Source organism: Microcaecilia unicolor, chromosome 2 (assembly GCF_901765095.1).
Source record: "Microcaecilia unicolor chromosome 2, aMicUni1.1, whole genome shotgun sequence".
Lineage (NCBI taxonomy): Eukaryota > Metazoa > Chordata > Amphibia > Gymnophiona > Siphonopidae > Microcaecilia > Microcaecilia unicolor.
The window spans coordinates 411,399,933-411,424,777 of NC_044032.1; positions in this window are offsets into that span (position 1 = coordinate 411,399,933).

Below are 24,845 nucleotides of genomic sequence, written 5' to 3' on the forward strand. Positions count from 1 at the left end.
CTCCCAGATGTAAAAAAAACACACACACACACACACACACACACATTACAGAATGGGTTATTTTACCATGTTTTTAGGCCCTAACATGACTTACAATGTATCACCATAAGTTGCATTAGGGTATTTCCATAGTAAATAACTAACCCACGGTGACTTAAATATTGCCATGGTACTTTTAGAAAAATGGTGTACGAGCTGTTTAAGTCGTGTTAAGGAACAATTAACATGATTTAAATCCCTAATGCCACTTGATGAATCCCTGTCCCCTTAAGTGGAAAAATAACATATCTCAATGGTAGCACTCATTATGTTCCTAGGTGTATTTAGTTATATTGTCATCCTGGCGTAATTTTGTTGTAAGTAGTCATCTCTTACCCTTTTTTATCTCATTTTTTCTTGTTTTCCTATAAAAGTCCATTATTTAAACATTTCACTGATATTGTTGGTTTGTTCTGGACAGGAATTTGGTGACTCAGTGGTTAATCTCTTAAGAAGATTTTGCCTCATTGTTTGTATACTAAGACCGCTTATGTAATTAATTTGTGATTGTATACCTCTCATGCAGCCTGATTAGGCAAAATGTGTCATTTTGGGGCCTACACAGGAATTGCAAATATCATAAACTTTGCTCATGTTTGACCACCTTTGTGGTGCTGTTTTTCTTGTACAGTACCAGCATCTCTGTGTTTGCTATATTTTTATTACCTTAAAAAAACAACAACCTGTTTTAAATGTACTTACCTTCTGAGCAGATGGAGAAGAGTCTGATGACCATTAATGTCATTTTTTCTGCAATGACTAAATTAAAATTCACTTCAGATCACCCGACCTTTAAGAAGCGTCTCAAGACCTTCCTTTTTGGCAGAGCGTTTACCACAAGTCCTGCAGAAGCTGCAGCCTTTTAGCCCACAGCTCACTCCGTGATACCCTATCATACACCCTCTCTTCCTTTCCCTCATCAGTCATCTCTTTCTCCCTCCTGTGGCCCTTGTCTACTGTACTTTATGTTATTGTATTATGGTTTGTTTATTAACTATTGTACGCCACATTGAGCCTGCTCATGGGGGGGAATATTGTGGGATATAAATGTTATAAATAAATAAATAAAAATGGAAATGAAAAAAACATTGTTTTTAGCTTCCCACGACAAGTAAAAATGAACATTACTTTGAGACCAAGCAAAGCTCTTGCTAAATCAGACTGAAAAACTCTACTGCATTTTCTCATGATTAAATTTTTCAGAAAGTGTTCTGAATAAGATAAATGCTTAATCTAACATTTTATTCAACGTCAATTCCAACCAAAGACTTAACTTGAAAGAGTCACAAATGTTTTCCATAATCATCTATTCACTCAATAAAAAAATTTGTTTTGACTTGATGTAATCACCATGTGCATGCACTAACTGATACAAATTTGCCTGCAAATCATACAGTGAATTATACTTTCAAGATATATGCTACTTTATGAAGCATATAATTTTGTTGAATTCTATCATTTTTAAAATGGATAGTCGCATCTCTTTTGCATATATCTAACTTGCAAATAACATAGTTATATTTAGCATGTTTTCCAAGAGCTTCACTTATGTCTAATTGCTGAAAAGAGGTGACAAGGACTACTTTTTCACTCTGAGAGAATTATTCTGCTATACAACCATTGAAAACACTCATTGGTGTTGATTGTTCGCCACCATCAATGGCCCGTAGATTTATAGCGTGTATGTCTAAAGTATATATGCATACATACATTCATCTAATTTGCAGATGCCTGCTAAAAATTATATCTGTTTATCATACATTACCATACTTTCTCTTGTCTAATTACTATGAGGAAATGAGATTCGGACAATTTATTCATTCTAATGAATATATTGCACTTCCATGGGTAAAACTGTTTAGCTAGTGGAAACTGGCTTTTTGATCACTACTCACATTACATGGAAGTACAAGTATGCATATTTCTTAATGATCTCTGCACTTTTTTTCAGGGCAGAGGGAGGTTCCACAATAAACTACACATGTGTTTCTGTGAAAAATTAGTGGCAGTGAAATCAATGCAAATCTCTGTGCATAATTTTTCATTACAAAGTAATCAGCATAAAATTGCGGACATAATTGTGCTTTGATTATTGAACCAAATAGCAGAGGTGAAAGTGGTGTCAGAATTTGCACCAATCCAATGTATGTACTTAGAATTTTTTTCTAGTTATAACCAATTACTGGCATATACTTTTATATACAATAATCTACTGAAATCCTTAGTACATTTAAAGGATGTGATCAAGAGCATACATCCTTATTATTTTTTTCTGCCTTGGAGGAAAAGCCTCAAGTATCGTGATGTATCTCCGAGCTCTGCAGATATACTGTCAATTGTTCACAGAGTACTCACTCGCATCATAGGCAAAAAAACCTCCTGAATGTTAATGCTGAGAAAGATATAACTGCTCTATACAATCAAATATCATGTTTCAACTTATCTATACAGAGTCAAATATCATGTTTTAAGTTGAAACACGATATTTGCCTCTGTATAGAGCAGTTATATCTTTGTCAGCATTAACATTCAGGAGGTTTTTTGCCTATGATGCGAGTGAGTACTCTGTGAACAATTGACAGTATATCTGCAGAGCTCGGAGATACATCACGATACTTGAGGCTTTTTCCTCCAAGAAAGAAAAAAATAAGGATGTATGCTCTTGATCACATCCTTTAAATGTGTTGAGCAGACTGGGTAAACCGTACAGGTCTTTATCTGCCATCATCTACTATATATGACCAGTATATATATGATATGAGTGGAGTATTTGCATATCAGAGGTATGATGCCAAGCAATGCAGTTGTGCACATTGCATGGCACAATTAGGCATGCCTATTTATGCCAGTAATTGACCTGTCATAAGTGGGCTTGTCTAACTTTGGGTGCGTCATTGTGGCTTTGCTCTAATATTCGATAATGGTTTAGACAATGGTTTAGATAATGGTTTAAGGCGCTATAGTATTGGCTCTAAGCACAGTCTTTCTATCACCTAAAATGAAGTACACAATTATGGAATTGCTGCCTTAAAAATAGGGGATGTATTCATATATATATATATATATATATATATATATATATATATATATATATATATATATATATATATATAATGAAGGGAGTAAATCAATCACTTATCTTATTATACTTATCTTATTATACTCAGCTTCAGTTCTCACTTTAATAATATGCAAAGTATCATAGTCTAATTCAACAGAGACCCTTTTGTGGGATCATCATACCCACGTAACTACCTCTATAGTGGCTAGTATGAGCCAAGCATATTTCAGAGGTAGTACCATAGTCCTCATCAATCCTTTCTATTTGCTTATATTTTTCAAGACTTTTTTTGCTTACATCAGTTAACATTAAACTTAATATCTATTTCAGTTTTTGTAAGTAGCTTCAAGCTGTTAGGCTTCATGTGCATAGTGGAGACTCAGATTCACCGACATAGATCCATGTTTCGCAATAGGCTGTGTCAAGGCAGTCTCCTGTTTTCTTAAGGATTGTCCACCATTGGAAACAGGATGCTGGGCTTGATGGTCTGTCCCAGTATGGCAATACTTATGTTCTTATGTCTTGCTGGCTAATATTTTTTAATGGGCTTTTCCTCCAGGAACTCATTCAACTCTCTTGCACATCTGGATCAGATCTCTAGCTATCTCCCTAGATCTGTCAGCTGCTTTTTGATTTGGTTGATTATTTATTTATTTGTTGCATTTGTATCCCACCTATTTGCAGGCTCAATATGGCTTACAATATTCTGTTAAGGCATTCGCCATTCCAGTGTAAAAGTTACAATTGGTGTTACATGGAGAATAGGTTGACATGGTAAAATTAAGCCGACAAGCATAGAAAGAAATCAGTCAGAATAGAGGTCGAGAGGTAATGTTGCAGTTACAATTATTGAACGTTGTGGTATGTCTTGTTGAAGAGATATGTCTTCAGAGATTTATGAAAGTTAGTTAGTTCGTAGATTGTTTTTAAGTTTACTATTTCTCAGTCATCTTTCTGGCTTAGGTTTGTCAGACACTGTTTTCCATTGGTTTCAATTTTTTCTTCAAGACTGGACTTTTACTGTTGTTACTCTAGCTTCCACTTCAAAGGTTCAGCACTTACACTGTGGAGTCCCGCAAGGCTCCATCCTTTCTCATTTCTTGTTTAATCTGTTCTTATGCCCACTGGCAACATTCATTCCAGAATCTGCAATCTCTTTTCATATCTATGCAGATGACATTCTTCTTCTGTTTGAAACTGAACCAGAAAATCCTGATATTAGACTCCTAAAAATCTGTTTAGATAAGATTGCTCAATGGCTATCGGAAAACAGTCTCATTTAAATCCAGAGAAAAACATAGCCTTTTGGCTAATAGCATTCTTGTCCTGTCCATCATGCAATTTGCAGCTCCTGAGAATAATAACAACACAGGTAGACTCTTTCCATTACCTCAGAATTATTTTTGATTACCAACTATCCTTTGTTCCTCAGGTCTCGGCTCTGTGTAAAATGGAATTCTTTACACTACATCAATTACGGATCATACGCAACCTCTTTGATCATGACTCCTTTCATGGTCTTCTTCTTCTTGCCCTTTTAGTGACAAGGCTTGATTATTGCAATATTGTTTACTTTGGTATTTTGCAATCTCTTTTGAGAAAATTGCAGACTTTCCAAAACTGTGCTATGCAACTTCTTTGCTACTCTAGTCATTTTGCTCAAGTTACACCTTTGCTTAAAAAATACCATTGGCTGCCTGTTGATTTCAGAGTGAAGTTCAAGATTAACATTAAGGCTTACCAAATGAGTCATCTAGTTACATGGTTTAACTATACCCTATATGTCCCTTTGCACACTACGATCCATCAACGAGCATAGATTGGTTCTGCCCAGTCCACGTGCTGCTCATTATGAATGTACACTTCACTGTGCATTTTTTTTATAGCTCCTGTGCTTTGGAACTCATTGCCCCTGACAATTCAGGCAGAGCTCTCCATCAAATGTTTTAAGATTGCCATTAAAACATGACTTTTTAACCTGGCATATTTGGACAGATTTGCAGGGGATGCTGTCAACTGGATCCTACACTGTATGTTGAATTCCTGTATGCTGATTTACTGTTATGAGTGAATTTATTTATTTTTAAATACTTGTAGTTCCTTTCCAATCTGATTTCCTTTTTTACACTGTGCACCATCTTGTCCTGCCTTATTAGTTACAGGTGGTATAGCAAATTGGAAATAAATAAATAATGATGTGTGCATAACTCCCATATAGCCTAAAATTCATGGAGCATGTTTATTTATTTAGAACATTTATAACCTGCACAATCTGTAAAGCTCTTAGCAGTTTTAAAAAGCAAGACTTTGTTTAATAGGAACCAATGCAAAGTTGTTTTTGTTTATGTTTTTAAATAGGAGTTACATGTATATATTAGGACTATCCAAAAAGGACTCTGGCTGCAGCATTTTGAACAACCTGCAAGGCTCTTAAAATATTCAAACGCAAGCCCAGAAGTAGGCCATTACAATAATCAAAACATAGTATACCTATACTCTGAACAATTATATGGAAGTTCAAGTAGGTAAGAAGATCACGCAGCTGCCTAGTCAACCTTAGCCTGTAAAATACTTGCTTAATCACCTTCTGAATAAGCAATTTCAATGTTAGGTTAGAGTTTGTGACACCTAAATTTCTCATAGAAATAACAATAGTGATAGACACATTATCAATGATAAAATAAGAAGGAATTCCATCAACTGAAGATGTAGATAGAATCTGTGTTTTTGTCATATTCAGTTGAAGATGATTACCCTGCAACCATTGATTAACAGCATTCAAAGAGTAAGTAATTTAAAAGTATGATCAAAGGAATTGCCGACCTCCACCTAAAATTGAATGTCATCTGCATACAGTTTATAAATAAGCTGAAAACTATTCAGGAGTTTAGAGAGAGGAAACAAAAAGATATTAAATTGCATAGCAGAAAAAAAATGAGCCTTGAGCCACACCTGATAAACAATCTATCTCATTTGAGCATCTAGAATTGACATAAACAATAAAAATGTTTAAACCATTGAAGGACTAAGCCTTTCAACCCAATAGATCAAAGTCTGTTGATCAATATGGTATGACCAACCTTATCCAAGGCTGCAAGTGTATCCAAGATTACCAACAGATAGTGTTTGCCTTTACCAAACCCTCTTTGAAAGTATCTAAAATAAAAATCAGCAATGTTTCAGTAGTGTGCAAAGGCCTAAAACCAAACTGGTTCATATCCAAAGCATTGCAGCTTTCCACAAACTCAAAGAGTTTGTCATATCCAGCTTTTCAACAAATTTCCACAGGAAAGGGAGTAATGAAGCAGGCCTATAATTAAGGACCACATCAGTGATAGGCTTTTTAACAATGGCCTAACAGGTCTTTTTAAAGCATCAGGCATAAAACCTTCAGAAAATGACAAACTGATAGAGGGCATTCCTATGAGTTATGTGCATTTTTATAGAATAAGCCTGATTTGTCCCTAATTTAGGCATTGGCATTTACACCTGGTTTCATCAGGTTTAAGTTAGGCATGGATTAGGTGCATAGGCACTATTCTATAAAGTGTGGATATCCTGTCTGTGAAAAAGCATTTCCTGATGCTAATCCTAAATCTACGTCCCTGAAACCTCAGGTCATGTGCTCCGAGACTACCACTAACCCAACTCTGAGAAAGATGTATTTGCATTAAAAAAAAAGTTTCCTGGGATTACTTTAATCAGTGGGATTTGAATTAGAGACTTATGTATATGTATTGTTAAATAACTTCTGGTTTTTAAAAGAGAAAGAATGTAATCAGATGTATTATTTCTAACTAATATTGGACAATAAGTATGTTTTCAATAAAATGATTTGACTATACACCATATTGGCCTTGAAGAAGCCAACCAGATGATCAATGTGGAATAATGAATTAGACGAGTAATATCTGGGGATAATCAGGTTAATACCATGTTTTTTTTTCTGTTTACTGTTTAATTGATCTCCTTATCTTGTTTCACTCTCCCTATTTAGTGGTCTAAGGAAGAGAATAGAATTACCTGACTGAAATAATTCCTATATATTACTTTCTCTGTATTTCCGGCAAGTTGTTTTATCGCTTGTAAAAATTTAAATGGTTATAAATAAAAAAAACTTTAAAAAAAAGTTTCCTCAGATCCTGATTATCTGAATCTTATCATCATGTCTCAGATTTTTTTGTTGGACAGTTGGATTTTAGACAAGGATGTAGCATTGAGATGGTATTTGTTTCACTGTTAAATATGTTAAAAGGAGGGTTGGATGTGGAAAGATCTTTTTTGGTTTTATCATTGGATAGATCATCTAATTTGTATAATGTGAGTCAAAAGTATTCTAATCCATACGTTCAGAGAACAGAGCCATGATGGGCCTGTAATGAGCAGGTTTACATTTTTACTGTGTATAAATTATTCAGTTTCTTTATAACATTAAATTCCTATATCCCTATAAACTAATAGGGATATAGAATTTTAACCCTTTAGTGTCCAATTTTCCCATCAATCTGTTCCCATATGGCTTATTACGGGAACATTGGACACTAATTAATCTAATAAAGAACCTAAATGATTTATAAAGAGTGATATCTCATATTTAACATTGAGGGATTGAATTTTTGGTAGTTGATTGATTTAATCCCAATGTTATATTTTAAAAGTTACACTTTACTTACCTATGTTTTTAGAGTTTGATGGGGAAAGGATAATTCCGATTGATTTTTTATTACTTCAGGCATATCACAGGGCTCTTGTGTATCACCAATATTACTTAACATTATGTTTTTATTTTAATTAATTATTTATTTATTTTGTTGGTTTAGATCTAGATGATGGTCAATTCATATTGTCAGTTTCAGATTCTGTGGAGACTACTACTGATTTTTTAGTGGGTTGTGTCAACCATGTGAATTTGTGGTTGCAACTAAACCAGACAGTGCTTGATGTTGAGGTATTAAGGATGTCTTGGACATTTTTATAGGATTTGAACTTGAATAAGAGTGACTGGAATGTGTTGAGTAAATTGTGGAATTTGTGTCTAACTTTGGATACCTCTTTTACATTATCTCCCTCAATATTCAACCTGTGGCGGTCGGTGTTTTTTTAAACCCTGATCATTGTCGGCTAAATTATCCCCTGATAGTCAGTGCTGGGCCATATCTGGACACCTGTAGTGAATATTGCGGAATAATTTTGGGTGGTGTGGCCACCTTGAGATATGTGAGCCTGGCCAATATTCAGACGGTCCCGCATAAGGCAGTTATGTTCATCCTGGCTGAATATTGGGCTGGGACCCACATAACACTTTTTATAAAATTCCCCCGAGCCCCCTCCTGCTCCTATGACAATGCCCCCTTCTCACAATATTCTCCCCAAGCCACATGAGAAAGCCCCCCTGGAACTCCCCCCCCCAACACCCAGGTAGGCCCCCCCACCAGGCCTGCCTGTATTTCTGGAGGTCCAGCGGTAGTTGTTAGAGGCAAGAGCACAGACCCCTCACTAGTGCCCCTTGTGGGGCCATTCTAAAATGGCTGGTATAAACTCTTGCAAGGGGCAAAAGCGAGGGGGCTGTGCTCCTGCTCCCAACAACCACCGCTGGACCACCAGGGTATAGGTGGGCCCGGGAAGGGAGATTACCTGGATATTAGGGGGTTGGAGAGTTCCAGAGGGGCTTTCTCATGTGGGTTTGGGGAGGGGTGGGGAGAAGGGGACATTGTCAGGAGAGCAGGAGTGGGCTCAGGGTAATTTTAAAAAGAGCTATGCAGGTCCTGATCAACCATGTCCCGCATAACTGCCTTATGCAGGTCTGACTGAATATCAGCTGGGCCCAAATAAGCTCCAGGTGGCAATACCCAATATTCAGTGCTGGCACCTGCATAGCTAAATGGCATAATTTAGGATAGCTCAAAAGCTTAGCTATGTGGGTGCCGGCACTGAATAATGCTGGCAGCCGCATAATCCTGTGCTCCTCCCCAGTGCAGCCCTCAGCACTGTCCCTGACCTGCCCACTTTGTCATTGGGCAGTCTGTGGGTATATTTTGTGGCACTCTCCGCTTAAGTGCCACTGAATATCCTCACTTAGATGGAAGGAAGTGATTTTAGCCTGCTTAAATATCTTTAAATTTTGTCCCCTAGGTATTCATATTGGATTGATTACATGCTCAGCTTCTTCTTTTTTTTACAAACAAAAAATTGTTTGTTGTGCCAGTCTGAATTATTGTAATTTTTTACAGTTTGTTTTTATTATAGTGCAAAATTCTGCAGCAATATGTATTATAGGGGCTGGTTATTACTCTGAATCTGAAAGCATTTCATTTGATCCCAGTTGCATCTCAGGTAAAGTTTAAGGTTTTATGTTTAGGACTAGATTCAGTAAGTGGCAGTCAAAAATCGGTGCTGAAACAAAATCTATGTGGAACGCTATTCTATAAATGGTGCTCCAAGTTGAGTGTTCTTTATAGAATTGTGCTTAGAGCCGATTTCTGTGCCAAACATTGGGTGTGAGAATTTACGCCAACTGAAACCTGGTGTAAATCCTAGCATATAATTTAGGTGTGGATCTCTGGAATTCTGTAATTCTGAACGGATCTTTAGTGAATGCCCTCCCCATGGCCACGCCCCCTTTTGAGTTGTACGCTATAAGATTTGTGTGTGGATTTTTATAGAATAGTGCTTCGCAAGATGCACACATAAATCCAAATTGTTGCCAATTAACACCAATAATTGATTGTTAGCACCCAATTACTGGTGCTGAATGACAGTCAATTTAGTTGCATGCACATCTCGGGATAGCGCACAATTTTGCATGCCATTTGTAGACTTTGGGGGTTAATGTGTTGAGAAGTGCAAAGGTTGGTCCCAATAAACTGGTTGAAGTTGTGTAGATATACCTCTGGCAGGCCTTGCATTCAGAAGCTGGTTTCCAGAAGGTTGAGCTCATTTTTGGAAGCTGGTCCTGTGTTATGGAATAAACTTCCTTTGGAACTGCATAATAAAACAAATGTAGAAGCTTTTCAAAAGTGTTTAGATGTGGATGGGGTCATGGGAGATTTTTTTTTATAAGGATTTTTTATAAGATTTTATTTATGTTTTAATGTTTCATTGTTTGTATGTCCTGTGTGATGAGCCCCTCATAACCTAGGGCCCTCTCCATCCAATCTCCTCGCTTTCTGGAGGTTATGCTTGGGATCTGACCACCTCAATCAATCATGGCCTTGGTGAGAGTTCCCTAATTCACCATCAACTTAAGTACCTTGGGTAGACTCTCTCCAACTGAAGGTGCAATTGCAATGCCTAATGCTTAATCCCTCTAATGCAGGTCAGTGGGAGTGTTCCAGAAACAGCTTCTGTAGAGGCCTCTGTCAACCTGGGACTTCTACCTTTCAATCAAAGCATCTGAACTCACTCAGGATGTTCACAGAAGTGTCACAAATGCTTTGTTTCTAGGAAAGATCCCAGAAATAGCTTGCAACTATAGAGGCTATATTCAGTCTTAGATATAGGGGGGCCTCCTTCCACTCAGGGTGACTGTTCCTCTGTTATCAGTCATCCTGTTTCTGACCCCCTCCTTGTGAGGTTTTCCTTAGTCATAGGGTGCAAGTTCTGTACAATTGTAGCATGCCCTCAAGGCACTTTTTATGGGAGACACAACATTGTATTTGCATGCTTCCTTCCAATATGCAAATTAGACACTTTTTAGGCAAATTATACTTCCTTCATGCCAGCAGAGAATTTTTTAAGTAAGCAGTTCAGCAAATCACTCTTCAACTGAGGCCACTTTATAGAGAACCTGGGTCTCAGTTTAGAACAGCCTCCACTCCTTGGACAGGACTCTGAACTCTTACTTTAACTTTATAGTCCTGCCCTCCACCCCATGGCTGTTAGTCCAGTTCTTAAACTGAAGGACCCGGAGTTGGCCCACAGTGGGATCCTCCCCACATCATTGTAATATTCCTGTAGCATAACTTTAAGGTAAGTACCTTTGCTTTGAATATCTTTTCTTACTTGGATGTGGCTTCTTGCCTCAAGCCTCTCAAAGCCTTCTGTGGAGATCCTTCTCTGTTGTAACCAGTCTAGCCTCCTTAGGAGTCCTTGCCCTGGGATTCCCAGCCCATCCAACTAGCCTCCTGGATCACCTCCAAGGCTCCATCCTTCGTACTTCAGGCTCCTTCTGTTCTGTCCCCGTTTCCTCTCTCCCAGCTCCTCCTGGAGGTGCTCTTTATATAGGGCTGCTAATAGCCCACCACACCCCTTCTGGGCCCCTCCTTCTGGTTCCAGAAGGGTCCAGTATCTTATCCAGGGCACCTTTTCGTAAAGGGGAATCCTTCTTCTATGGGTCCTCTCCAGCCCCTATGCTCCAGGCCTTGACTGGAGCTCTCTCTGGTGACCCTTTGTAGCATTTCACTGGTGCCCCCCTTGGAGCTCCCTCTGGTGACTAGTTCCTGGCACTTTACAGGGTTTTCACTATGACAGCACCCCATGGTGGCCTCCTCAGGGTAGGGCATGTCCTGTGTTTATCATACCTGACTATATGATTATATATGTTATTTGTCAACTCTCCAAGAGAAAGAAGTTTGTCTTAAATAGGTGGGTGATAAATGTTTTTAAATAAATACATAAAGGGCTAGATTCTGTATATGGCACCTGAAAATTATGTGCTTAAAAAATGCACCTAGGATTATTCTTTAAAGCACACCTATATTTTATTGAATAGGCATACATTTCCGTGTGGTATATAGAATACGCCGAGCGCTTATCCATGCCATTTACACCACGTTTATCTTGGTGTAAATCATGGCGCCGAAATTAGGCGTGGAGTGGATGTATTCTATAACAAAGTGCATAGATTTTAGAAATGCCCATGCCCCACCCATGCCCCACCCATGGCCATAATTAACACAACAGAACTGCAGGGATTATGGAGTAAGGAGGAGGAGGCACTGTGGGTTAATCTGGAGAGAGAGAATGGAACATCTATTTATATGAGTGTGATATACTAATCTCTGTCAGAGACAGAAGAAACAGAAATTTAAGTGAAGGCATTCACAAAATCGCTATAAAAGGGCAAGTACTGTTGCTAAGAGACTTGGATTTCTGCTGGAAGTTGAATAGGACATCCTGGCTGTGTTGTCAGCTAGAACATCCTTTCTTTTCTACATGGAGATTCTTCTAGGAGCAGATAATGAAACCTCCATGAGAGGGGGTGGTTCTAGACCTGGTGCTTACGAATGGAGATGGTATTTCTTACATCAGAGTGGGTGATCATCTAGGGTTCAGTGCTCAGTAGATGGTTTGGTTCAGTATTAGGGCACAGTGATGATTATTCAAAAACAAGAGTCATAGACATCAGGAAAACTAATTTTGTCAAGATTGGGAATATCCCAAGGGAGCAGGTGGAAAAGCAGTGGTCAGAACAGGAAGGAAACACCATAAAGAGGCAACAAATCTATATTTTGGAAGTAGATAGAAGAAAAAAGAAAAATAAACCATCCAGATAATGCTGCTGAATAACAGTAGCTGGGCACAGTGTGCTTGCAAATTGTTAGCCATGAATACTGACGTTTCATGCTCATACTGATAAGTAACATATCATATCTACTTTCATGTTCATGCTGATAAGCAATGTGGAAAATGCTGTTGTATACTAGGAAGATGCATGGAAAAAATTTTCTTTCAAATATTTTTTGTTTGTTTCAAAACTTTCCATGCATAAATATGTTTATTGGTTTAAACCATTTTTAGGTACATCTGTTTTAATGCTAATATGTATTAAATTGATTTTGCATACACATATTTTTGTTCATAAGATGAACCTGATGAGCTCATTTAGAGGGCAACTCTATAAAAGGGGTGCCAGGAAGCACCCATATGGAGCCGTTCTCTATAAAGGAAAGTAGGTACATATGATTTAGTCATGATCACATAAACCAGTCATACAGCTGGTGTAAATGCTCTTACTTAAATTGCTGAAGCCATGAATAAATTATAGTAGTCCATAATTTACATGTGTAACTAACAGGCTTATTTTCGAAAGAGAAGGGTGCCCACCTTTCGACACAAATCGGGAGATGGGCGTCCTTCTCTCAGGGTCGCCAAAATCGGCATAATCGAAAGCTGATTTTGGGCATCCCCAACTGCTTTCCATCGCGGTGATGACCAAAGTTTCAGGGGGCGTGTCGGAGGTGTAGCGAAGGCGGGACTGAGGCATGCCTATCAGATGGGTGTCCTCTAGCGATAATGGAAAAAAGAAGGGTGTCCCTGACGAGCACTTGGGTGACTTTACTTGATCTATTTTTTCTTACGACCAAGCCTCAAAAAGGTGCTTGAACTGACCAGATGACCACCGGAGGGAAATCAGCCAGTGTCACTATGTTCATATTAGCCCTCTCCTTAAGTCACTTCATTGGCTCCCTATCCATTTCTGCATACAATTCAGACTCCTCTTACTGACTTACAAATGCATTCACTCTACAGCTCCTCAGTACCTCTCCACTCTTATCTCAACCTACACACCTCCCCGGGAACTCCATTCATCAGGTCAATCTGTACCCTTCTCCTCCACTGCCAACTCCAGACACTGTTCCTTTTATCTTGCTACACCGGATGCCTTGAGTAGACTTCCTGAGTCAGTACATCAAGCTCCAGCTATGGCCGTCTTCAAGTCTAGGCTAAAAGTCCACCTTTTTGAGTCTGCTTTTAACTCCTAACTCCTGTTCACTTACTCAGTATGTTGTGTCATTGCCACCTTAAGTAATTCCTTTATCCCTTAATTGTCCTGTTTGTCTGTCCTGATTAGATTGTAAGATCTGTCGAGCAGGGACTGTCTCTTATATGTTCAGTGTCTAGCACTGTGTAAGTCTAGAAATACTAAAGAAATGATAAGTAGTAGTTCAAGTAGTAACATGTGCTACCATTAAGCTTCCCCTTTGGGAAGCTTGCCAGGTGCCCTTGGCCTGGATTGGCTGCTGTCGTGGACAGGATGATGGGCTCGATGGACCCTTGGTCTTTTCCCAGTATGGCATTACTTATGTACTTATGTACTTAAGTGCTATTTTACTGTTTATTCCAGTTATTAGTAACTAGATCTCATTGCATAAAATAGGATCTGTGTTAAATTACCATAAATTAGTGGTAAAATATTAAGCCTTAATGGTAGCTGGCATTCATAACTGCACATTTACATATGTGGGCACATACACATATGTGCTTATATGCTAGTATTCTGATAATTTCTATATGTTCTTAGTGCCTAAATGTTGGCACCCTCTTTGTAGAATTAACCCTTTAATGCACACTGTATTCTGTGCATGCATGTCACAATTAAAATAATCCCTTAAATAAGTATTACAGATGATATGGTTAACAAATGTTATGTCCAACCAAGGTGTCCTCTTATATATAGAAAGAAAATTTGCTTAATTTTTATATGATTCATGGACTGCTATCAATGCCATATTCCAAAAATAGCTGGTCTTGTCCATCGTCCATCAATTAAAAATTATGATCAGGTCATTGTATTATCATTTTACTATTTAAATTATTAGAAGTAATGGTAGAATTAAAATTTATAACTTGCCTCTTCAGAAGCTCAAGGCAGGGAGCAAAACCTATTAAAATAACAGCCTGTATTTCCTGGGATTACTGCAGAACATAAATAATAGTTGAATGTGGGACTCTACATTGTAACAGAACAATTAAGCTTCCAAGATCCATTTTCAAAATTGCCATGGTTATAGAATAGAATAAAATAGTATTCTTGCTGTGTTAGTCCACTTAAATGTGCTGAAATAAAGGTCAATAAACCTTAGAAGGTGGCACGTTTTTATAAGAGCAACTTAATACATTTCTTGACTAGTATTTGGATACTAACACTCCCTTGGCCAGGTCAAAACAAAATGAACATATTTGAGCAGAAGATGGCTTTGCTAACACATGTAAGTAGGTCACAAGTCTTATTCATGCCATCATTGTAATAGGGGAAGGGAGTTTAGTATAATAAAGCATCATAAAGGAAAACAAAATAATATCTCCATGAGGGAACATTTTGAGAAACCACCACCACACCGATTACTGTACAATGATGGACAGATGATCAAAAGTCCCACGCTGTTCCAAACAACACTCTAAAAATAGCATTGGAACAGAGTGGGGCTTTACCACCCCTATGATCAAAGATAATTGCATGCAAATTTAAGCATGCTATTCTCTCTGATCATAATGTAGAAGTGCAGGAAGATTTTCCTTGAGCACTCTCTTATATGATGTGAAGCCCCACCCAGCACATCCCAGGATGCACTGGGCAGGGCTGGGTGGCATCATTTTCGAGGCAGTGCCAGTGGAAGAGGAGGGTAGCCACCTCCCTCCTCCAACTGAAGGTAGGGGGGTGAGGAAGGGCCGCCACACCACCAGGTGGGGGGGAATGACCCGAGGCCCACTGGGCCAGCAGGGACATCTGAGGGGATGCTGGGGTGGGAGACCCCTCGGATCTCCAGTCCCCATGAACCTGTGTCAGGAGGGTCAGGGTAACTGGAGGTCCGCCGGACCTCCAGCCCCCTGTCGCTGGGGGGGGGGGGTCGTGTTGGGGTTCCTGTGGGGGGGCTGCCACATTGGGGGAAATGGGGGCCTGCTAGCATGCAAATGCATACTTGACAGGGCTCACCATTGCTCCCTAGGGTTTGCTGCAGCCAATGGGCCAATCTTTGGCGCACTGGTCGCTGATCATTGGGAATGAAAAGGTTTAGCATGCATTTGCATGCTAGTTGCATTCAAAGCCTGTGAGGGCATTGTTTCACATGCTCTGGGGCTCTGATCATGGGGCGGTAGAAAACGCAGGTGCTAGTATGGCACTAACAGCCTTTAGTGCCTGTGTTTGCTTCTGATCATCAGCCCATGAGAGCATAGGCAGTTTGGGGAGGCATAGAGGTAATTCCTCCAAATGATCCAGATGTGGCAGTGAATTTTCCAGCGTCCTGTCATCAATATTATTATTATTTTATTTATTTAGATTGCTTGCACCATTTTTAGTAGTAGCTCAAGGTGAGTTACATTCAGGTACACTGGGTATTTATATATAACATGAACTCCCAACCCGTTGCCTCCCTCTTCCGACACTCAAGGTAAGCAAGCAAACATGCCTGTGGATCAGAATACTAAAAGAGAAATTTAGAACAATCCAGGTAGCAAGACATTTGAAGTTAAAATGAACACTTCTGTATTAAAGTAAAAACACTGGGTGCTTGAATTTTTAACTCACTACCAGATAGAATTGCTGCTTCTCATGTCACCTTTTTTCTCACCCTGCTCCCACATTAAGTTCCCTACCCCTTTCTAATTCATACTACCATGGTAATGCAATCTGAGATTTACTTGAATGTCCAGAAAATGCATTTCCTTTCTCTGACTTATTGTTTTTCTTGTGGACTGAGGGAGTGTTACTTCCCAAAAGCTAGTCAAGATAAAGTAAACCTCACTAGCAGCAATTACCCTATGTAGGATTACTGTGCTTAGGATGGATAGGCTGTGTTCCTTGAAAGCCAGCAACAACATGAAAGAGATTTGATAGTCAAGGGTGTTTTTACTTTGAATGTAATACACCAGGCACCATGGAAACTAGAGAAATGTTGAGCCTTAAGTACAGACATTTTTCATGCTCTTTTCCTCCTCAGCCCCATTAAGATTGCCCCATCATTACTTGTAGAATCATCTCATGTCTTCAGAGAAAAGTTTCACAGTTGAGCACAAACTCTATGATGTGGATCATGGTGCACCAGAGACGATTTTCTGACTGAAAATGTACTCCTTTTCTCAGTTACAGCCACATACAGAAGTGGGCACAGGCTTCTCAGATAATCATCTCTCTTTCAGAGGAATTGTTCTCTTTGTCTCACAGGCATGCTGAACTGGATGAATATTCCCAAACTACAGATTTTGTTTTTCACATGCAGTGTATTGTGGTTGCATCGTATTACATGTGCAAACAAGAAAATTGAAATGAAGTATACTAGCTGATACTTGATTGAATCACTAGAGAAGTCCCTCATTCTATCCATCAACCCCCCCCCCCCCCCAAACAACAACAGTCATTGTCTGTATCACCTACCTTCTGGCCCCAAAGTCAGTATTTTTCATCTTCTTTGCCCCACTCAGCCCCAACAGTCACTCTCTGAACCACCACCCTGGCCCCAGCAGTCACTGGGTCCGTCCCCTTCCCAACCCCAGAGTAACTCTCACTCTGCCAATCCCTTCACCAACACAAAATTCTACACCCTCCTTCCCCTGATGTTCCTGTAGCATGGTCAACAAAAGACAGGGATTAAATAGTAACAGATGGTAGATATAGACCTGATCAGTACTCCCAGTCTGCCCAACAATCATATTCATTACCAATTCAAGATTAAATCAATAATGAACATGAGATTATATTAATGGAAGACAGGACCTTCTTTCCCTGCTGCATCTTCATCTTGGCGCATGTCACCCTGGCACCATCACCACACATGCTCCTCAATCCACTGACCTCCCCTCCCCAATTAATACACTGGAAAGGGATTGGGACTTGATATACTGCCTTTCTGTGGTTTTTGCAACTACATTCAAAGTGGTTTACATAGTATACAGGTACTTATTTGTACCTGGGGCAATGGAGGGTTAAGTGACTTGCCCAGAGTCAGAAGGAGCTGCAGTGGGAACTGAACCCAGTTCCCCAGGATCAAAGTCCACTGCAGTAACCACTATTTTACTCCTCAACTCCACTGAGTTGTGTGTGCATGTGTGTTAATACACACATATGCGTACCTCTCTTTGGCAACAGACAGAGCACAACCCTATGCTGCTATTATATATTATGTAGGTATTTTCAGTAATATGTTGATCTATTAAAGTGTATGATAACTGTTTAAAATATACTTTGCATAATAAAAAAGTGGAAATGTCTATACATGTGCATAATATTTTGACTTTTTGCAGTTTCCTTTTGCATTTTCTGTCTCGCTGCACCCTACGCCTGGAATAAACTTCCTGAGACCCTACGTCTTGCCCCATCCTTGGCCACCTTTAAATCTAGCCTGAAAGCCCACCTCTTTAACATTGCTTTTGACTCGTAACCACTTGTAACCACTCGCCTCCACCTACCCTCCTCTCCTCCTTCCTGTACACGTTAATTGATTTTATTTGCTTACTTTATTTTTTTGTCTATTAGATTGTAAGCTCTTTGAGCAGGGACTGTCTTTCTTCTATGTTTGTGCAGCGCTGCGTACGCCTTGTAGCGCTATAGAAATGCTAAATAGTAGTAGTAGTAGTAGTAATCTCTCAGGTCTTCCACTCAGCCTTCTCTCTCCTCTTCAATCTGTTCAAAACTCTGCCGCACGACTAATATTTTGCCAAAGTCATTATGCCCATATCAGCCCTCTCCTGAAATCACTTCACTGGCTCCCTATCCATCTCCGTATACAATTCAAGCTCCTCTTGTTGACCTATAAGTGCATTCACTCTGCAGCCCCTCATTACCTCTCCACCCTCATCTCTCCCTACACTCCTTCCCTAGAACTCCGTTCACTAGGCAAATCTCTCTTAATTGTACCCTTCTCCTTCATCGCTAACTCCAGGCTCCGCTCCTTCTATCTCGCCACACCTTATGCCTGGAATAGGCTTACTGAGCCATTACGTCTAGCTCCATCCCTGGCTGCCTTCAAATCCGGGCTAAAGGCCTACCTGTTTGATGCTGCTTTCAACTCCTGACTTGTAACTTTTATCTTATCCTTATGTGTCCTTCTGTCTGTCCTTCCCTTCTCCTTTTTGGTCCTGTCTGTTTGTCCTGATTTAGATTGTAAGCTCTTTTGAGCAGGGACTGTCTTCTTCATGTTCAATTGTAAAGCGCTGCGTAAGACTGGTAGCGCTATAGAAGTGATTTATAGTAGTAGTAGTAGTAATCTTGTAACTTTCACAATAGTAAATTTGGTGCATTTAGCCCATTATGTGTGAATGCTAATGTAAATGCCACATTAGTGAGCTGATGTGATGAAACATCATGCAAACTAGCTCATTAATAAGGTTTTAGGAGAAGGAGCACAAATAAAAATCTAACTACTCTTGAAGGAGGTACTATATAATTATGGTTTGGTTGAATAACTCAGGAGCTGACTTTGCAGATGCAATGGCAACATTATAACCTGAATATGTGGATCCTGTCAGCTGTACCGTAGGGTCAGTGGGCTCCTGCTCCTCTTACAGTTCACAGCTTGCCCAAATTGGAAACCAACCACAGTGTACTGCCCTTTTGAAGTTACAACAACCTTTCAAAAGAAAGATCCAAAACCCCTGATGTCCCTAATCTGGAAGCTTATCCCAGCAAAAAATGTGTCCCCATAGTGGAAGGAGTGATCACAATTTGCTCCTACCCCTTAGGTATCATTTTGGAAAATGGAACTCCCTGACCCTAATGGTGGAAAAGGAATAGGTAGAGACCACTGTTTCTTTTTAGAGGGAGGCCTTCTCCTTTGGAAAGATTTTTTTTTTTTTTGGAGGGGGGAAGGGAGGCAGCAGGGACTTTTGACCTTTTTTGGTAGCGGAGTTGTTCCACAGAGGATGCAGAGTTTCCTTAAGTTTTGTTTTTTTTTTAATTTGTATGTTAGGCCACCGTAGGACTTTTTAAGCCTCCTGCTTCACTATAGTTCCCATGATTTTATAATGAAGGAAACATATGAGCTATGAGCATAAGATGTGTCACACTGGGTCATTCTATAGTCCATCAAGCCATCCTGCCTATATCTGACAATGTCCAATCCAGGTCATACGTACTCAACAGGATTCCAAAAAATAAATCGATCACTTCCATAAATAAGCCATGGCTTTCCCAAATATACCTGGTCATTAATTGTTTATGGGAATCGGAGGTAATTCTATAAGTTGGTGTCTCGTTTAAGGCACCCTGATGTCATGGGATAACAGCTCATTTCGTATCAGCAACTAGAGTCCCAGACGCTGGCTACAACTAGTCTAAAGCAAACGTTACCAGCACAATAACCTTTGCATCGGGCCCTCAGTGAGGAAACCCTACCTAGTACTACCCACTCCCTTGCTGTGAAACACAGATATTTGATTCCGTTGGAAAAGGTGTCCGAATAAGATATCTCTCTCTATGAGATCCATTAATGACCTGTTAGGATTTTGTAAGGCTGTTAAAATATATTTGTTTAATTTTTATTTTGATGAGTTGTAATCAGGGCTTTTTTGAGGGGGTATTTGGGGGGTACTGAGTATCGGTACCTTTTCTATTGACTGCTAAAATTGGCCCATAGTCCCTAAGTTTTAATGAAAGAGCTCAGGCTCTACACACCAATTCTGCCTTGTCATAGATTCTGTGACTGGTTGTAGGGGGCCTGGCTATTGTGGGGTGGGTCCCTCAATGATCACCCCACCCCTGAACAGTGGCCTGGCATTTGAGTACCGACACTTTTTTTTTTTGCTAGAAAAAATGCACTGGTTGTAATGGAATAATGTTGGGCTGGAATTGTTATTTTGTTTTATAGTAACTATGTCTTGCTTTTATGCTATATTGTTTTAACATATTATGTATGTAATTTTGTAACCCATTCTGGACACTGTTGGTAGGATGGGCTAAATAATAGAATAAATAAATACATAACACCTGTGGCATGAAAACACCGATAAACATCAATTTGTATAGTCTCAAACCCCTAATTAGCTACATTTATAATTTATGTACCAATTTATGCCTTACTTATATTTAGTCTATCTAAAATACAGGCCTATGGTCTTTCAGGTAGATAATTCAAAAGGATACACCATACAATGCAGGAAAATCTACCTGCTTTAGATGTCTATTTTTATACTTTTTTTTTGTTTTGTTGGGACCTCAGTTTCGGTGTTAAGCAAAACAATTTGCTTAACACCTAAACTGAGGTCCCAATAAAACAAAAAAAAAGCATAAAAATAGACCTACCAACCAGAAACACAACAAGATCAACACGAACATACCTAAATCTCCACCACCCAAGCTGCAAAAGCCTCAAATACAAATCAACTTATGAATCCAGCTTCTCCTATATAAGCATACAACTATGGAACGCATTACCAACCGCCGTGAAAACAACGTATGACCACCTAAAGTTCCGGAAATTACTAAAAACTAACCTGTTCAAAAAGGCTTACCCTAACAGTCCAACTTAAACGCTTGCACCCTGCAACATAATGAAACCAAAGCTTGTACTGGACATAACGTAACCTCCTCCTTATGATTCCCCAATGTGTCTGTCACACATGAACTTTTACTCTACTACTATATCACTTTGTATTTGTTCATACCGAAACTGGCAATCACCATTAAGGTACTATGTAAGCCACATTGAGCCTGCAAATAGGTGGGAAAATGTGGGATACAAATGTAACAAATAAATAAATCTAAAACAGGTAGATTTTCCTACATTGTATGGTGTTACTTATATTTAGGCCAATAAAATGCATGTCTTCTGACTTGTATGACTGCAGAAGCAAGTAGGGAAACAGACAGTGTTTACTAATTCGTATGTAGCTTTGTCTTGTGAGTGATGGATATGGGATAACATAACTCATGTAAAGAATTAAGGATATATCTATTGAGATGTAGTCCCTCTATGATTATGTAATATTTTGGATGCACTGTATGGCGTTCTTCAGGGTGGATGGTGAAGCGACTGAGCCATCATGTTTGACATGAGGCTTCAATTCTCAGTGACCCTAACCTTACTGATGTTTGTTGAGATATTGTAGTGTGCTGACATGAGATAGACCATGTCAGCAATTCAGAAGTATAAGTGTTGAATGCTATGTGAAAAGAAAGGGTGCTTCTCATCAGTGTGTTATTGTTATTAGATGAAGGAGTTGCAGATTACTCAAGAGTTCAGAACAGATTTAGAGCAGCCTAGTTGAAGCACTGGGAAGCATGATGTGAGGCTGAGCTGATTCTGTTTTTTTTTTACCTGTTAAGTATTGTATAAGGTATATGGATGTGTTATAAGAATTCCTTTTGTGCAATATGCTGCATGCTAAGATTGTAGCAACTTTGTACACTCAAGTAAAACCAAAAAAAGTAGATAATTAAGTGAATTAATTTGAGCAGCATTTTAGCAAGGATGCCCAACTCAGAATGTGGATATTCGACTCAGGCATTTCCAGCACATGGACATCCATTTGTGATATACTATCATGAACATCCATTTTACAAACTGAAATGTTCACATTATGAACGGGGTAAACAAGGGACATGGACGTCTGTGTGGCAACTTAGGAACATCCATTTTATATACATGCAGAGCAGAGGGGTAACCTAATGGTTAAAGCAGTGATTTAAGAATCAGGAAACCCAGGTTCAATTCGAAACCCTCCTGGAACAGAAAAATACCTACTATACCTGAATGTACACCACTTCAATAGCCTTCAGGCTTGCAGGTGACTTATATATTCAGGTATTTTTCTGTCCCTGGAGGGCTCACAATTTTTGTTTAAAGGAGCTAAAGTAGGATTTGAACCTGGATCTCTTTCTTCAAAGCCCACTGTAACCGAAAGCTACTTCTCAGATTTGCATGCTGCTTTGTCAAGAATGTCCATAGTACCTGAAGCTGTTATAAAGTCCAGTAACTTTTGCTGGTTTCACAAGCAACCAAAGGGAGATTGTGACATTATGATCAAGAACAAGTATCCACTTCCGCTGATAACAGAACTGTTTGATCATCTTCAAGGGACCGGCATCTTCACCAATTTGGATCTGAGGAGAGCCTACAACTTGATTCATATTTGTGAGGTTGACGAGTGGAAGCCATCCTTTAATATGAGAGATGGTCATTATGAATACCTGGTTATGCCATTCGGGCTGACCAGTGCCCCAGCTGTCTTTCAAAACTTCATTAATGTTCTGGGACCTGCTCCTGACTTGTGTGCTAGTTTCTTTGGCACAATCCTCCTGCACTTTTCCCTGATGATCAACACTAATAACGGACCTAAATTTGTACGTTATTAGTGTTGATCATTGGGGAGTTAATTCCCCGTGCCGTTCCAGCGCTATTTTTATGGAGCTGTTTCAGAACAGCCCAGGATTTCATCAGCGGGGCCTCAGAGTTCCAAACTCTGAGCACCCGATCCTGCTAGGGAAGCCCTCTTCTCCCTCCTCCTCTCCCTACATCCACTGCTGTGTGCACAATGTCCCAGGCATACCTGTTAATCAGTAGGGATTCATCCTGTGAATTCTGCAACTGCAAGCAGCCTGCAGATATACTTTAATCCCAGAAAGTGAAATTCCTGTACCCTGGACCCTGCAGAAAACACACATGGAGCAAAACATAACTGAGAGAGCTGCTTCTGCAGGTAAGAAAAAGGAGAGGGATAGGAGCAAAAATCTAAGACAAAGAAAAAGCACCATGGAGAATGTGAGCCCTTGGAGCAGCAAGCAAAATGGTGATTACACCCTTGAAAGCACCACTCTTCATGCTCCTAGTCACCACCCACCTTTATCCTCAACTATCTCCCATTTTCTTTACCCCTGTTCTAACCTGCTTTGACCTATCTATGACCCCTTCCATGTCTCCAGTCCCTTCTTTCCTACTTGCCTCACTTCTATCCTGACCCTTTTCCCAGCTGTGCCAGGTCACCGCCCATTTGTGTGTCTGACCTCCCTATGTGGCTAGGTCAGTTCCTTTTCTTGCACTTGAGTTGAAACTCACAAGGCCTTATTTTTCAAGAGAGCCCTGCCATAGAAACCACATGAAAATCAAAGTTTTGAATATAGAGCCCATGGTTACAGTTTTAGCATATATTAGAATAAAATGCTAGTCCTATTCCAATTTAGGTTGAAGCTAAAAAAGAAAGCTACAGTAGTTGTGATGGACTTTTCACCAATTACCAGAATACATACTTGTACAAAACGGAGCAAGAAATGGTTGTACAGAATTTATTATTCTAACATATATAACCAAAAGCTATCACCTCAAAACACTGCATAAAAAACAATTATCTCAGTGTTAGTATTTTTCTGCATTGTGTAATCCTTCATAATTTATATTATGCCCAAGGTGCTACTATTATCTAGTTGGATAATTAATCAGTGATACTGTATTTTCAAATTCAGTAAGCAGACAGATTGAGAAGGCTACATGCAGTGTACCCTGTACCGGAAATAGTTGCTAAAAATCACAAATCACAAAAAGTGTTGCGAAAGCTGAGAATAAAAATTATAACGATAGGGAAGTAAGCTAAACCTTTTTCACAAGCTGCTTCTGCCAAGAAAGAAAACCAAAAGGCTTATGAATAACCTACATGCTGCTATTGTTTTTTTTTTTTTTAATAAATCTAAACATCTGAAAATGTGACTAGCTTGTCACAGATTATAAAGAGAATGCTGAGACAATGCTTTAAAGTATTAGTAGAATGCTGGAAGGTCGTAGTTAAATAAAGGAGAAAAAAGATAACTATGTAGGAGGGGCTGAGGGACTGTTTAGTTCAAGTGATTGAGACAGTGTTACATGAACATTCTCTTGGCTGTTATTGGTTCAAATTAAATGGGCTGTGTTGCATTGCCGCGTGGCAGCTGCCATCACGGCTTTGTAAATGGGGGGGGGGGGGGGCGGTGTATTTGTAAGGTTAATAGCAAATTATTGAACAATTCAATGTCAATGTGGTAATGCTAACACAGTCCGTTCATGTTGTATGGGCTGTGTCAGCATTGCTGCATGGCTGCCAATCTGATAGCGATTGGTGGATA